Source organism: Paramisgurnus dabryanus, chromosome 8 (assembly GCF_030506205.2).
Source record: "Paramisgurnus dabryanus chromosome 8, PD_genome_1.1, whole genome shotgun sequence".
NCBI classification, from domain to species: Eukaryota; Metazoa; Chordata; class Actinopteri; order Cypriniformes; family Cobitidae; genus Paramisgurnus; species Paramisgurnus dabryanus.
The window spans coordinates 17278930-17293198 of record NC_133344.1 but is presented as its reverse complement, the minus strand read 5'-3'; the positions used below and the strand labels follow the sequence as shown (position 1 = coordinate 17293198).

The 14269-nt window shown below is 34.5% G+C and overlaps 1 long non-coding RNA gene across 1 annotated transcript; it reads right to left on the bottom strand.

Annotated features, from left to right (window-relative positions):
• Positions 1-415: 415 nt before the first annotated feature.
• On the bottom strand, positions 416-2592 carry LOC141282469 (uncharacterized). Its single transcript, XR_012337155.1, has 3 exons — positions 1894-2592; positions 1442-1490; positions 416-588 (listed from the first exon to the last, which is right to left on the bottom strand). It is a non-coding gene; the product is annotated as an uncharacterized lncRNA (long non-coding RNA).
• Positions 2593-14269: the final 11677 nt, after the last annotated feature.

Below are 14269 nucleotides of genomic sequence, written 5' to 3'. Positions count from 1 at the left end.
CTTTAAGTGTATTTAGTACAATTTAAGTACATGACTGTTTTTGTGCTAAATTCATGCTTGATAAGTGGATTTAGAGTGTGTTTTATTTATGTTAGGAGTACATTACAAATGTATTATGAGTGTCTTGCAAACATACAATCAGTATATCTTAAATAGACTGTTTGCGTACATTCTATATATTTTTGGCCAATCCAAAATTCTAAAAACTGCCCTTGTGAAAAATGAATATGCCAAGTACATTACATTTTGTATACTTTACATACCTGCAGCTAGATTAGTAATGAGTATACTTCAAGTGCGTTAATAATTAGTTAACTTAAAGAGTGCTATTTTGGGAATAGATTACTTTAGCTGGTAACATAACCAAAATAATTTTTCCAAATAAATAAAAGCTGATTAAAACAGTCAAAAACAATTCATTTTAAATATATTTAAAATATAGTTTTATTCACAGCATTCAAAGTGTACAGTATTTGCCTAAAAATTGAACAATTACTCATTGAAGAATGTCAAGATGATTGAGTTTACAACGTCTTTCTCTCCCAAATCAACTTTAGTCTGGCAGGTTTTGGTTCAGCCTAAGGAAATCTGAAAAAGAGAGACAATAAGCTCAATTAAAAAGTGTTTAATATTAAAACATTACATTTATTTAAGACTTACTCTATTAAATCTATAGTTTACTGGCAGAGATTGTATAGCAGATATATTTTTACCTAAACTAGAGCTTGACTTAAATGTCATCATATATATTAAGGGGCGGTTTCCCAGACAGGAATTAGACTAGTCCTAGACTAAAATAAATGTAAGAGCTGTCCAAACTGAAAACAACTTGCTCTGACATATCTTAAAATACATCAGTGCCCATTGTTTTACATCGTTATGCACATAAGTAATGTTTTTAGTAAGGCATGTTTGTTAAAACTATCCTAATTAAACTAAGGTCTAGTCCTGGATAATCCCTGTCCGGGAAACCACCCCTAAGAGTTTTCATTATAATGACTTGCCTATATGGGCTGCAAAATCGTCCTTACATAAAATACTTCAGCTCCTAAAGAAAGATTTTATTGTATTAAATTTAAATGTAAAAATTGTCAGAAAGAAAATGCAACAAGCAGACAATTGGGTGTTTCCTGGAAAGGGATTATCTTAAAACAGGACTAGGCCTTAGTTTAATTAAGAAATATAACCAGTTTCAAAAAACATGCCTTAATAAAAACATTACCTGTGTGCATTTTGAGGCAAAACAAAGGACACTGGTGTATTTTAAGATATGTCAGTGCAAGTTGTTTTCAGTTTGGACAGCTCTTACATTTATTTTAGTCTAGGACTAGCCTAATCCCTGTCCGGGAAACCGCCTCAATATGTATAACGTTATCTAAACTGAAGCTTGATTTACTACTACGAATGAATTATTATATCTTAAGAGTTTAAAATGACTTACCATTAGCTGCAAAGTCCTCCCTACAAATGTCTTTGAAAAACTTTAGCTTCTGAGGAAAGAATGCAGCATCATTAATACTAAATACAGTTAGGTAAAAGCCTTACAACCTCTAAACAGTCAATAAATGGTTAACTTTCACGCTAACGTTACATTTAAAAAACAGATTTTCTGACGCTACCTTTTTTCATTAACATATACATACACACCAATACATATATTTAACAAAACAATCGGGTGAACTAATTCGATATAACAGGCTGACAGTGCTATCTTTCAAACCTTTAACATTAGCTATAAGCTAAGCTAAGCTACACAGCAGCTTATCAGTAATAGCGAGTTAGACACCGCGTTATTGACAACATTTCGCATTCGAAATATGATAGTCTACTGATAAACTTCAGAATGGTCAAACGATAATCAAATATAATTAATTTTAAGGTATTTTAACGTACCTTGGGACTGAATCCGTCCGCCTTGAACGACTGGTAAAAATCAAAATACGTGCGTCGTGACGTCATCACACACACGTCAGATGCATTATTCAAATCTCAGAATTCACTTTTCTCTGAAATGCATTTACGAAAACTGTTTAAGTTTTGTACAGCTAAAAGCGGTATGCAATTGACTGAAAAACTACAAAAAAACAAACACTCATATTCCCCTTACGAAAATGAATGTTTTTTTTTTGTGGTAAAAGTTTAGTAACCATGTTTTTTTGGTGTATTGATTATTATTAGCAAAACCACGGTTATTTTGTGGTAAAACACAGTTAATTGGTTTATCCAATGCTTGACTATAGTGAAGTTAAAGTGTACCTTATGTTAATAGTATATTACAAATGTATCTACAATATAAAATGTAACTGAACATACTGCTCTCTCGTAATTTTAAGCCCACGTTATTTCTCCATAAAATAATATACATTTGTACACCCCATATACTTTGAAAATGTACTTAAAATATACTGTTTCTAAAGAATACTAAATAATGTATTTTAGAAATATACTGTCAGTGCATTATTATAATGATAACTTTAAGCATACCGATAAAGTATACCTAAAATACATTTTAAAATAAGTTTAAATTTAGTATACTTTAAAAATTGCACAAAACTTTAACTTTAAGTATATTTTTCTAAAGTATACTTTTAGAAAATATACTAAAGTATATTTATTTTGAAGTATGTTAAAAGTTTAATTGTAAAAAATACGCGCAAATATGTTGTAAGCATACTTTAAATATGTTTAAAGAAAGTACATTCCTTTGTAAGTATATTTGTAATGTACTATTGCAAAGTTAAATATACTTGAAATACAATAAAGTATATTTGTTTTTCACCAGGGAAACCTAAATAAATCTAAATGCTTTACCTCAAAGATCAAAATATTGGGACCGGCCCTTCACGCTTTATTAACACCAAAAACTTGATCGCTTCATGAGCCAAAAGCTATAAACGGTTAAGCACCAAAACGGTATTTACGTACAAAAAAACGAGGACCTGGCAACACTGCACGACCGCGCGCTCCGTGCTGTGAAGCAGCCTCACAAAAGCATAAAATACACAACGCCAAGACGGAGGTTTATTGCTAAACACAATGCTGTTATTATTTTGGTCAAATCTGTGATAAGCATGCGAGACGGCAGAACGTTGCTATAGTTACCTCTGTGTCAATCATCGCATTTTCTGGAGTGAGTCTTGATCCGTACAGACATGAAACGAACATTTAGGGGATTCACTCCCGCATTTTAATGCGGTTGTCACTCCCGAAAGTTTACAGTGTGTACGAGACCATATTAGGACCAGAAGAAATGTATTTCAGGTCAGGGGCAGTCATGGCCTAATGGTTAGAGAGTTGTGCTTGTAATCTGAAGGTCGCTGGTTTAAGTCTCTCAGCCCCATACAACAAAAAAACATTTCTCTTGCCAAAAATATATTTTAAATATATGCTAAATACATTTTGTAGAATTTTATGCTCAATCGAATATATATTTGAATTAAAAAAAATATTTAGTTTTAGCTTTATATATCAACATATATTTCAAAATGTATTTCAAGGGCAAGCAAATATATTTCCAATTTTACATCCCATATGGCAAACATTTATATTAAATATATTTTATATATATGCAAAATAGAAGTTAATTTTATAAAGTATATTTTTGAAGTTGAAAATATATTTAATTTGAACCTTTTTAAAACTGTTATGTTTACAGGTTCTTAACATAAACAAAGATTTTCTTCCAATGCGACATGAATATATCTCCTTGAATTGAAATATATGGCAGGCTAAATATATTTTTAATGCTTTAAAATTGATTTACTTTAAAATATATTTCAAAATATACAAAAAATATATCAGTGAAAGATATATTTTTGTAAACATATTCCAAAATATATTTCAGTAAATATATTTTTGGCCAATTTTTTTATATTTTGCAATATATTTAAAAATATATAAAAAAATATATTTTTTTGCCGTATGGGGCGAGATGGTACGGAGCCCGCGAGGGGACATGGTGGTGGATAATATTTGGGATGAGAGGGACATTTTTTTTATAGCTTTTGCGTTCCCCCGAGAAGCTTTTTGCGTTCTCTCGCAAAACTTTTGCGTTCCCCCGAGAAACTTTGCGTTATCTCGCAAAACTTTTGCGTTCCCCTGAGAAACCTTTTGCGTTCCCCTGAGAAACTTTTTGCGTTCCCCCGAGAAACTTTTTGCGTTCGCTCGCAAAAAGAGCCTATGTTTCCGTGAGGACCCACAGCGCTTCACAGCGTCACCTGAGACAGTTCACAAGGTAATGGCATCATTGATGCCAGCTGTTTGTAGATATGATATATAACTAATGTTATTAAAGAATTATACCGTATTTCTTTGTATTTAAGTCCAAGATCAAAATAACACTCTATAAACCGCTACATTGTGAATGCATTGAGCTGTCTGAACCATTGCTGACGGGAGATAAAGTGTTTATCTGAACTAAAAACATGACCTGTTTCACAATGGAGTGGTTTAAAGAGTGTTATTTTGAACTTGGACTTAAATACAAAGAAATACAATATCATTATTTAATAACATTATAACAGCGGACATCAATGATGCCATATGGTGTAGTGCTGGGAACACGCAGCTATACGGAGTACCCTTATTAGATGGCATGGGGTAGCCTATATCCACCTCTAAATGTGAAATATTAAATATTAATATAATTTCTATAATGATCCTAATGCTGAGGAGCCAAGCAGCATAAGTTAAGTGACAATACTAGACCATTTTGGAGTGATCTAAGGCTATGCAAGACTATAGCCACTTACATGCCACTGTTTATTTTGAACTTGGACTTAAATACAAAGAAATACCGTATAATTCTTTAATAACAGTCGTTATATATCATATTTAAACAGCTGGCATCAATGAACTGCCTCAGGTGACGCTGTAAGCGCCGTAGTTTCTTGCAAAAACGTAGGCTCTTTTTGCGAGCGAACGCAAAAAGTTTCTCGGGGGAACGCAAAAAGTTTCTCAGGGGGACGCAAAAGGTTTCTCGGGGGAACGCAAAACTTTTGCGAGAGAACGCAAAGTTTCTCGGGGGAACGCAAAAGTTTCTCGGGGGAACGCAAAAGTTTTGCGAGAGAACGCAAAAAGCTTCTCGGGGGAACGCAAAAGCTATAAAAAAAATGTTCCCTCTTATCCCAAATATTATCCACCACCATGTCCCCTCGCGGGCTCCGTAAGATGGTCCTCACTGCGGAACACAACATCCAGGTGGCGGGGTTGGATCTAGATCCAACTCCTCCCACTTTATATACTTTGTTCCGCCAAATGAACCAGTATATTTGCGTTGTTGCAGCCCGCAATTAGTTGCAACCTGTGGTCGCCAACGTTTGCTCTTATCAATTTAAGTTGAGAAAGATTCATAATTTAGAAAGTATCACAGTTAGGTGTAAGGGAAGGTATATATGTCTAAATTTTTTGGGGTCTGTTTGACAACTGAATAAAGATTACTTTCTTTTGACAGGCGGAGAGGAGGACATAAGACACCAAAAGATGACAAACATGTATATGACTACAATAAAGACAGAGGAATCCCTGTATGAGACTATCAACACTTCAGAAAGATCTTAGTGCTTTGTCTGAAACTGCAGAATGTAGAATCTATGTACATATATGGTCTGATATCTATGTGCGATTGAGTGGAGGCGGGGACTAATTTGCATATTCCTTCGTCTGCATAGCCAATACTAAATGAGAAAAGGGTCTACAGTTACATTTAAACTATAATAAAGCAAGTAGAAATAAACTTTTACATATGCTGTTATGATGCTCAAAGATGAGTTTTAAGTGATGATATCATTGAATAGAGGGATATTTCAGTGCCATTGTTTTGTCTCAAGATGCACACCTGTAATGTTTTTGTACGTTTTTGTTTTTTTTTTGTTAGTAAAATAACTATTTAAATGTCCTAATATAACTGGTCTAGTCCTGGCTTAATCTGAACCCTAAACTCTTTTTAACTAATATAAGCCCAATGTTTTATATAGAATATATTGTCCTTGTTATGTTAAAGGAACTTAAATAACTCTATTACTAGTTTTACTGTAAATGTTTTACTGTACGTGGACACAGCAAGAATTATCAGAGTAACATCAATCATTGACATAATACTCATTATTCTGTTTTACCATTTTGTCTCTTTTTCCCTATTAAAGGTGGTGTGTGTGAATTTTAGCAGCATCTAGTGGTAAGATTGCGAATTTCAGTCAACAGCTCACTCCTCAATTTCAAAACGCATACGATAGCCGCCACAGGACAAACATGACATGAAATGAATTTTGTATGACAGTTTGTCCATTAAGGGCCATGACAGTGACTTCCATGTAAGGAAACCTGCGGTGTAGCCTATGTAGATAAAAACGGCTCATTCTAAGATAATTAAAACAATAAAGTTCATTATTCAAGGTCTTTGTACACCACTGATAATATAGTTATGCATATTAAATTGCGTTTCTGTCAAAAGATCCTTCTAAAAGTGACAAAATGAGTCTTAAATAAGAATGACATCAATTCGATACCTGTAACGTGGGGTGCTTTAAACAAAGCAAAGGAGAGTTGAATCCATGTGCAAAAGAGGTTTATTTATCAAATCCACAAAGGGCAGGCAAACACATCCAAAAAGGGCAATCCAAAAGAGTATCAGTAACAGGAAATAGGTCAGGGCAGGCAGCAAACAAACAAACAATATAACAGGCACGGGTCAAAAACAGGCAAACACAGAACAGGAAACAGGATACAGGTTAACGTGTAGAATGCTAGGTAGGCTAAACAATAATCAGCGGGGAGTGAACAGGGGTGTATTCCAGAAAGCTGTTTATGTGACTTACCTGGGTAAGTTTAGGAGTAAGTAAGCGGATAACCTCTGCTTTCGGTTCCAAAAAACTGAGGTTTTTGTCATTTCGTTTCCTACTCTTGTTTGATTGTAAGTGTTGTTCACCTATGCAACCATTTTTGTAGTTTTTACTAACATAACTTTCGGGTTATGTTAGTAACCATAGCAACTGACTCTCTGAAGATAACCTGCTCCGGAGCAGGTTATGTTGCAGGGTAAGTTCATTTTAGTTAATGAAACGAGGCTCTGGAGGATGTCTGCGCATGCGTGTACTTATGATGAGCGTGCAGCGGGCATGGAAGCATGCATTTTGCATAATATTACAATGTTAAAGCATTTATTTTATTACATTTATAGTCGCGAATATTTATTGCTGACTTAGAAAATGTATGATATTTTCTTTAAAGACATTTTTTTAATAACATGGATTGATATTTGTGATTGGACTAATTACTATACATTTAGTTATGCCAATTTTTTATAAAAATTGATTCATATTTGTGTTCAGACTAAATACTATACATTTAATTATGTCCATTATTAATATTTCCAAATATCAGTGGATGTATGAAACAAAATTCCATCAGTTAATTATAAAGTACATTTCCATATCAATTTTGTCAATTTATAAATAACCTCATCACTCTCTTTCACTTACTATAAAATTTGAGATGAATCTAAAGTTATTATAAATGTGTGTGCAAATCATTATTGAGCCAGAAACTTAACATATGTTACTTAAGTGACAATGTGGCAATGTTACAGAAAATGGGTATAACAAATAGAAACACATGATCATAATAAAAATTACTGAGGGACAGAAGTTACCCCTGCCTGCAGTGTCTGATAGGCATGTGCATCTAACCTGACCCATAGAATGATCCAGGTGAAGCACAGGCATGATTTAACACTGACCCCAGAGTGACACAGGAGAAGCACAGGCACGATTTAACACTGACCCACAGAATGACACAGGTGAAGCACAGACTTCATTGGGTGAAACACCATTGAATCACAGACATGGCATAGTGGTCAGAGATTTCCCATTATCAGTTAGAATCATGTAAATAATTAAATAAAATTATAAATATATTGTTTATTTCTTAAACATGCACTTCAGATCTTAAGCCCCCTCTCTACATTTGATCTACTGGTCTTTTTCTAAATCACCTTTTTTTTTTTTTAAATGGGCCTTTTGTAGCTGCTTTCCTGAGCTATCATTTTTTAGCCAAAGGGAAATTGAGATATTTGGTTATATTAGATGATACAGGACAAATTAGAACATGTTACTATTGACACTAATGTAATATTTCTATTCTCCACTTCTATCACAGCAGATCCTATAATTGTCCAATGCAAATGAATGATAATTTTTAGTGTACTGTACTGAAAAACATTGTACAGAATTATTGAAAATCTGTAAGGACTGTAAAGAAGCTTTACAATTAAAAGAGGGTTCATTTATCAGCTAAATAAATGTTCAAAAGATGGTGATACAGTGTCATACAATGGAAAGTCCAAAAACTAAACAGGGTCACCCAAAGGAGCAGAAGTGAAATAAGTACAATATAGTGAATATTATCATAGTGCATTTTATGCCTACACAATACAATCATATCTAAAGAAAACTGTAAACAAGCCTTATGACAGATTTATGCACTTTATGTTCCACAACCCATACGAAAATCAACCATGGTTTTTTGGTTTTAACTGTAGTAAAACCATGGTTAATTTTCATAAATATATTCATAATTCATATGTTTACAATCATAAATAAAATCTATGATTATTTTTACAGGCTTTTAAATAATATTTAAATAATAATGTGTGTATTTTTGTTGGGACACATGGGGTAAAATAGGTTAAGTATTAATTAATTAATTAATTGTATCTGTTTTGTAATCACGCACTTCTAAGCCGATTATAAAACGTTGATTTTGCCAGAAAGTATTGGTTTATAATGTTATTTCTCATTTAAAATGTTTAAGTTCTCTGACGTTTCCATGGTGACTCGTGAAATCTGTGATCCATTGACAATGCCTTTATGTTGTTACCGTGAGCGTGCGTTAACTTTCAGTAGGTTACCGTGAGCGTGCGTTTACTTTAAGTAGGTTGATTGAACTAACTCTTAAACTGTGTTTTGGAACCGACATACCCTGAGTAAGCAAGTTTGGGGTTGATCAACCCAAAGTTCAGGGTTAATCCGATGGTAAGTTAACCCTGCTTTCTGGAATACACCCCAGATTTTACCGGTTAAATACAAAAACACAGGAAGTGGGAAGTGAGAAGCATCGTAGATATGTATAAAGGCTAGATGTCTCTTCCGCGCTGCTCGCCAATTGAGTGGAACGTCCGCATTTTGGCGGCCATTTTACCACAGGGCGCTCGCTAACTCGTAGCACTGAGTTTTAATGATGCAGGTACTTTTAAATGACCATAACTTGCTTAATTTTTTACCGATTTTCAAACGGTTTGGTTTGTTATAAACGTCAAAGATGTACCTATGACACTGCATACCTATACTAAAAATAAATAAAAAATTAATGAAACATGTTAAAGCATCCAGAATTATAGCCACGTTTATAACGTTTGTAAAAAACCAAACCGTTTGAAAATCGGTAGAAAATTGAGCAAGTTATGGTCATTTAAATGTACCTGCACCATTAAACTCAATGCTACGAGTGAGCGAGCGCCCTGTGGTAAGATGGCCGCCAGGTGATGCCGGACTCGGCGGTAAGACATTTAGGGCCCTATTTTAACGATCTGAAACGCAAGTGCAAAGCGCAACGCGCAAGTGAGTTTGTGGGCGGAACTTGGGCGCTGTTGCTATTTTCCCGGCGTGAGAAATAACTCTTGCGCCGGGCGCAAATCAATAAGAGGTTGGTCTGAAGTAGGTTCATTATTCATAGGTGTGGTTTGGGCGTAACGTCAAATAAACCAATCAGAACGCTATCCAACATTCCCTTTAAACGCAAGGGCGCAAGTTCCATGGCGGGTTGCTATTATTATGACGGATTTACCAGGCGCACGCCAGGAGCGGTTTACAGCCGACCCACGTTCTTGTAAGAGCAGTCAAAGACAGAGAAGTTATTTTGTATGGGGATGGGAGAAACCCGCCCAAATCAGCGTAGGTTAAACAGGCGTGAGAGGAAATAGCCACAGTCTCATCAGCTGGCATATCGTTGCGCCAAGCCCTACAATGATGTCAGGAGACGGGGGAATCCCAAGCTTGCCAGCATAAATCGGGCACGCCGTGTAACGGGAGGTGGATCTGCCTCTACACAGACGCCAGCAGAGGACATCGCTGCGTCCACCCTCACCGCTGAAAGGGTTTGGGGGCTTTGAAATCGGACCCAAGAAACGCAAGCAAGGTCCAACCCCAAAGTACTCTTACAAATCAAGTTCATATACATTAAGGTTTCTTGTGAAAACATTTTAATTATTATTTACATAAAATAAACGTAATACAGCCACACAACAAACTTATGAAAATATTTTAATCGTTATTTGCATGATAATTTTTTAACGCAGCCACACAATAAATAAAAACTATCACCACAATGCTCACCACTATGATTCCCCTTATCTTGTGTATTAATATTTTTTTGTGTAACAATTTATGATTCGCAAAAATAACTGTTGCATCTGTGTAGATTAGATAAGCAAAGTGTATGCGCGTTGTGCACGCTATACATTATGGTCAAGCATGCGCCCTTAAAATAGCATAATGAACCACGCGCAACGCGCCACTGACTTTAAACATTTTTTTTCTGGTCAGTGGCGCAATTGTTTTTTGAAACTGCAAAATAGCATCAGGGGTGGTTTGCGCCGGAACACGCCTCTTTTTTTGCGCTGAACCGCCCAAGGAGCGCAAGTTCATTCCCTAGTTTGCCGACGTGCGTTTGTGGAGGGAAAAACTAGCTGTGCGTCGGTGCAAAATACGAATGATACATGCGTCACTGACAAAGTCAATTGCGCTGGGTGCAAGATAGGGCCCCTAGCCTTTATTCATATCTATGATATCTTATGATATCAAAATAAAAGTCAGAACAGAACAGGGTGTCAAAATAAAAGACCTAATAACAAAACAAACGGTACACAAGACAAAAACCCTTACAATACCGGAGACTTTTACTAAACAAAAAAGAAAGAATAACAGCACAGAACATCAAATTACAAATTATTATGAATGAACAGTGCTATTTATCTAAATAAAGATTGACAATTGATTTCTGCATTATTATGTCAATGAGTAAACAATATTATATTGTGATCAATATTATTGCCATCACACAGTCAGAGACATGACCTCGCTCAAACCCAACTTCAGGCCGAGGTCAAGGAGCTCACTGACCATGTCGAGAGGTATTGTGAACAATTCAAAATTTATTTTACAGCATTTAAACCCGATGTTGTTGTGCATCGGGTTTAAAGCTCTTGTGTTTGCTTTGAATGGTGGACAAAATGTAATGCATTTGAAAGTATGGAGCTTGAATGTTTGTAAAGGCAAAGCAAACATTTTTTATAAAAAGTATTTTCTTTGCTGACTCAGGACATTTAACAGATAAGTTAATTTTCAGAATAATTTATCAGATCAAAATCTGCAGTTTGGCACATGAAACTGATAACTGACTGATAGTTTAAAGTTGCGGTCTTAATCAAAATGGTGTTATTCAGTCTGCCAGCAAAATGCAAATGTGGAAAAGCCCGTGTTTCATTTTTGACCCCTAAACATTTCATAAAAACAACTTTATTTTAATAGGCAATACAATCTTGCTACAAACTTTACAACAAACTGTAAATAAAAACCTCGTCAGTGTTGTTCAAAGTTAACAAACTTTAGTTCAGTTAAACTTGACAAAAATCACAACTTTACAACAAACTATCAAAAAAATTATTGTTCAACCTACACTCTTAGAACGAATGCTGTAAAAACAACACATTAGTGTTGATTGTGGGACGACACGTACTAAATGCGTTGTCCCAGAATTCACCCATCACTGTGTTATTATTGAAACAACACATTTTGTGTTACTTTTAACACAACATATGTTATATTTTAACACAAAATCAACACAAAATGACACATAATGTGTTAAAATTACACATAATGTGTTAAAAGCTTAACACACAAATATGTGTAAAAATTAACACATTCTTTCTAAAAGTGTATAGCCCCAAATCTTACTTGTGAACATGCCTTTATAAACTGCAGTTTATGTTAGCTTGATGACAAAATGTTAAATCATTTTTAAGCTGCTTTGAATTAAACCGTCTGCTAAATAAATAAACAAATGTAAATGTAATGTAACCAGTAGTGCCCTACAGACTCCTATAGAGCAACTCAAAGATCATGGTGACAGTGTATAGTCCTGTGTGTAGTTTTATGGTCAAAAAAGACAAATATCTGGTGTTATGGCCTTATCATTACATCTGCGGTTGACACATCCCATAATATTTTATATCTCTATGGTTAGACATCACCATGTTAACACACTTCTTCTATAAGCAAGTAGCGCAATAACCAAAGGCAATCAGTTCAATTAATCTGATCTGAAGAACAACTCCTCTTATATTCTGTCACTTGAAACTTTAGGTAAGAGATCATTTATATTAAGATGATTTTAAATCATTTTAAAAATAGTAATCTGTTAGTCTCAAAAGTGTTAAAACCTAAATACTTGGGTATTGATTGTACTTTAGTATTTTTTTACTGTAACACCTACAAAAATGTATTGGCTACCTACAAATAATGGCTGTATTTCAATCTCATCACATTAGCAGGACATGCTGCAAACTCTGCTGCTCATTTTAACTCTAGTAAAAATGACAGATTGTGAAGGTGAGTGCTAACTTGGTTATATTTCTGATTACATTTCTACTGTTTATTTTTATAATGGATCACTTTATAAAACAGTGGGATACAAGTCCATAATACATATTAATATGTACTTGTTATTCTGGGTATTTAATAATATAAAATGTAAAGATTAAAATAGACTGTAGATTTGGAAAATATTGAAGGTGACAAATGATTAAACTTTGGTTTTTATATTACAGTATAATTAATGATAAAACCTTTAATGAAAATGACAATATTCTGCAACTGTTTATGTCTGCCTTTTCTGTTTTCAATATGACAGACCCTGTTCCTGTTGAATTTATATTTCCATCTGACTTTTCCATCACAGTTGACAGAAACATCACAGGAGAGGCTGGTTTGTGCGTTACGGTAGGCTGTTCTTTTACTGTTTCTGAAAACATTAGGTCCGAAGACTTTAACAGAACCTGGTTCAAAGGAGATCCACAAAACCCAAATGTTGAAGTTTCTTGTATTGACTTCAATGTGTATTCTCTGAGTCATTTTGGATGCCACTTTCAGCTAGTAAACTTGGTTCAGGGGGAATCTGACGGTGAATACAGATTTAAAGTGGAATGGGGACAAGGGAATGTGCATATCTTTCCTGAGACAGTAAAATTGACTGTAAAAGGTGAGTTTGTGTTTGTTTGTTTGAAGATGTGTCAATTAGTAAGACTTCTCTCTAGTATGATTTTTAAAACACCATCATTCTAGTTTATTTTATTGTGTCTTTATTATTTTCCACATCATAAACACATATAGTATATTCACAGAGCTTTATGTTGAACCAATATACATTCAATGATCATGCTCCTTCATGCATTTGAAAAGATTCGTTGCAAAACAAGATAACTCCATTTTTAACATTTTGGTCCAAACATGTTTATTATTATGTTATCATGTTATTATTTTGTTTTCTGGTGCTTCTTAGCTGTATTTTTTAAGTTATGAAGGTTTAAATCAAAACAAACCAACTGCAGTTGAATTGATATTAATTGGAATGCACAACCAAAAAACAATTTCTGAAAAATTGCAACGAAACTCTTCATTTTTAGATGCATATAATACAAAGAAACTCATAAAATTTCTGATAACAATAATTGATTGGATTTTCAGAACTCACCCAGAAGCCAATAATGAATAATCCAGTGCTCACAGTGGGAGAACAGGCAACGGTATCATGTACAATTCCAGGGAATTGTCTGAATCTCTTATCCGAGGTTGTGTGGACGGGAATTGATAACTATACAATTACAAGGATAGGCCAAGGGGTTATTGGGCATAACAAAGAATATTCGTTACTGTCTTTTGATCCTGAGCCTGAGCACCACAAAACTAAGCTCACATGCACAGTGATATTTAATGGAAATATCCGGACAGAAACGAGTGTGATCCTGAAAGTAAGATGTACGTTTGATTATTTTATTCATAAGATATACTCTCTCTGTAATGGTACACAATAGGCACTCTTTCTTTTTAAGAATGTTTCTTTATTTCTGGTTTCTAAGGCGCACATTAACATTGATATTAAGACCAGCAGAACATGTATCTGGTATTAAAATGTATTTCAGGTTATAGCCTATTGGTTA